Source organism: Falco punctatus (assembly GCF_963210335.1).
Source record: "Falco punctatus genome assembly, chromosome: 4".
Classification (NCBI taxonomy): Eukaryota; Metazoa; Chordata; class Aves; order Falconiformes; family Falconidae; genus Falco; species Falco punctatus.
The window spans coordinates 67,875,754-67,879,105 of NC_137583.1; the positions used below are offsets into that span (position 1 = coordinate 67,875,754).

Consider the following 3,352-nt stretch of genomic DNA (forward strand, 5'->3'; position numbering starts at 1 on the left):
GTAGGTCAGAAAAGATTCGTTTCAGTTCCCAAAGCTTAATAAAGAACTAATAAATACTAAATAAAGTATTGAAACCATATTTCTTGGCCAGATTTCACAGATGTATAGCATTTAATAACTTAAGAACTCTTTATTTCCTCTTATTGAATTTCTGTTTTCTTTAATTGTGGAAGTTAATTAACAAGAGCACAATAAAAGTGAAATGGTAACCATTACTTAGGGAGCATTAACAAACCAGTCACCCTGAAGTGGCATTTAAAACGCTTTACTTTCTCTCTGTGAAGCAGGAAACAATTGCTAACAGGGCTGCCATAACTTCATGGAAAGTTTCAGTTTTTAGTGTACCTTTTGGTACTGCTTGATTGTTTTCAGTGTTAGGTGAAGACATTTAGGAAGGATAACATTAAGGAGCTGAGAAATCCCATCTTTCTGACTCTACAAACACCCTGTCTGTGTGCAGAGCTGTGCAGTTTAGATTTAGATCAGTCCAAAAGATAACTGTTCCTCTGCGCTTAATTTCACAGTATTTTTCAAACAGCCTATTTAATTACTCTTTTCATTATGTTCTGCCAGGGTGAGTGACCTTAGCTAATAAGCAGTCATTTTTAAATTAATTTACTGTCCCGTTTAATTAACTTTTTGTAATACTGTACTTCAAGTTATTGAATGGATTAGCCTGCCTCAGCCAACACATTTTCCTGCAAAGAAGAAGGTAAAAAAGTGTGGAATAAGCCTTACCGCCATATTGGGGCAAAAAGTTTAGAGAAATATTGTGAGCCAGTCTTGAGAGGGACAAACACCAAACTGCTTCACCAACGTTTGCTTTGTTTGGTGTAAGTTTTAATCTAAATGGGAAAGTTCTGCCTTCCTCTGTGATGTACGGTTGGTGTGACATCATCCCTGGAGGGGCTGAGGGACTAATTGCCATCTGACGCCCAGAAAATGTTTATTTAACAATAAAAATAAAATAAGTTTGATAGAAGAAAACCATTCCCCCACCTCCGCTGCCAAACCAGCTGGGAGGATCCTCTGCAATTATCTTCTGCTTTCCCAAACCAGGCAGTGAAGCTTTCTCTCTCTTAATTCAGTTCAGTGCTCAGCTTTGATTTGGGAAATCCTATCATCATCGTGGCTTGTAAAGAGAGCATAAAAGTGAGCAAAGCCTGCTTTGAATTAAAGAATTACAGAGAAATACTGCTAGTTAAGAACAATGTGAGCTTGTGATCTTTTTATCTTGTGCAGCTAGATCCCCAGCAACAGCTAAAGTATGTCCAGAGTGTGGGAACAAAGGTGCTTTAACCCTCTGGAGCCTGGAGCCGTCCCCCTGCCAAGGAGCTGAACCCACCCTGTGGGGCAGGTCTGGCAGCCAGAGCTCGCTGCAGCTCCTCCGGATTGTGGGTGAGCTCCCTTCTCTGTTCAGCATGGGAAGAATCTCCTCTGATCCTCTCTGCAGGATTTCCAGTTGGTTTGCACCTCCAAGGTAGCACAAATCCTGCAGGTAAAGGCAGAAAATCTGGCTGGTGCCTGGGTTTGCAGCAGGGCACCAAGGACAGGCCATCGGAACACTGCGCCCAGCTCGTCCTGCGCCCGAGGCATGGTCAGACGGGTACAGCCACGCTGGGCTGTGACCACAGCTCCTGGGGCTGGTTCATGGGGACCGAGAGGCAGCAAAGTGTCGTCTGAAGAGAAACTGAAAATGCAGAGGAGAGCACCATGTGTCTATAGTCCTCTCACTCTTTCTTTCCACCTCCTCTCCTGTAGGTAGCTGCTGCAGGAGTTCGTAGGCGTGTGCTACTTTCAATGAACTTTTCAAAGGGAAAAGATTAGAGAACTCTGCAAACAAAATATTCCTCATAAAGCTGGAACACTTGTCGGCTCATCCCTGCTCACCTTGAGTTCCAGAGGGCGCAGAGCTGGCCAGCGTGAGCACAGGGCAAGAGAGGAGACCCAGTCACTGGACTCTGAAACGAATTTCATTTTTTAACACCTTCACATCAGAAATACCACCTCACAGCACTTCCCATCATGTCAGTCCAGTGTCAAGGAGTACATGGACTTGGACTGTGCAAGTGTCCAAAATGTTAATATAACCAAATGAACCTGCATGTCTTCCCATCAAGATATTTTATTGGCAACTGCAGCAAAAAAAACAACCCAAACCTCAACATATTTTGTGAGATTTTTTAATCCTCAGCATTATAAAATAGGTAGAGTTTAAAAGATCTCTAATGCAAGAGTTTTCTGTTAAACAGTTAGTATCAAACAAAATCAGGAAATTATTTTCAGAGAGTTTTATATTGTAGGACTGAAGTTAGAAATTATATTTAGGAATCCTCTGAGGGTACATGTTGTAACATACCACAGAAATCCTCCAAGTCAGTATGGCTTTGTAAAAAATAAATCACACGTGATTAATTCAGTTACCTTTTTTTTTTTTTTTTTTTTTTTTTTGTAGGAGTAGTATAGAGGAGAACCAGGAGCTGGTCCTCTAGAAATGTATTGCAAATTTCACATGATAAATTAGGGACCCACTTCTCTAAATAGAACTTTGAGTGAGTGAAACAGGATTGAAATAGGAATGAAATAATGTTTTGAAATTAGATTTCAGGTAAAAAAAAGAAAAGAGCATGCTTTCGTGAAAAGCAATTCTGGACTTCACAACATGAAAAGTCCACTTGGCATCTCTTTCACAGTTTCCCCCCTGCTGACAGAGCTGGAGATCACAGACTGGTTGGACTTAAGTACTAACCATTTCCCGCAGGTCTGGTGTCTTTTCACCCACTGCAGTGACTCCACAACATGGACACAGGTGGAATCCCCACTGCCATGTACCCAATTATTTACCCAATGATTCTGACCTTGTTTCTCAGCTAAACTGTTTCCTACATACCAAGTTTGCTTTGTGCTATATATTATGTCCCAAAACAAAAAGTTTTCTGCCTGCTACAAGGCTGTGCCCCATTCAGAAAGTAATATTAATCTCTGAATCTGAAGAGAGTAAACTAAGACTCCTAAAGAAACAAAACTGACCTTACAAAACATTCATGAAGTCTGTAATCAAATTAAGCCCTAACAAATGCTTCGGCGGTACTTGAAAGCTTGCATGCATCTGACTTTTTTCCAGCTAGACCAATAGATGAAGCTTGACCATGCAGGTAAAACCTTTGCATAATACTGGGTTTTAAAGCTCGTTCAACCCAGACTGTTTCTATACAAAGAAATACTAAATCCCATCATCATTCAATTGTAGTGGCACTTGCCCCAACTGATGACTGCTTTTGTTGCCGAAGCTAACAATAAACATTTGCTCACCAAAGGCTGCTCAGCCCCAATAAACATTTGCTCACCAAAG

The 3,352-nt window shown here is 41.2% G+C and overlaps 1 long non-coding RNA gene across 1 annotated transcript in view; it reads left to right on the forward strand.

The window, feature by feature from the left end:
• Positions 1 to 1,958: 1,958 nt before the first annotated feature.
• LOC308063274 overlaps positions 1,959 to 3,352 on the forward strand; it is a 52,703-nt gene continuing 51,309 nt past the window's right edge. The window contains exon 1 of the long non-coding RNA XR_013927908.1: positions 1,959 to 3,317. This is a non-coding gene — a long non-coding RNA (uncharacterized lncRNA). The remainder of the gene's footprint in view (positions 3,318 to 3,352) is intronic.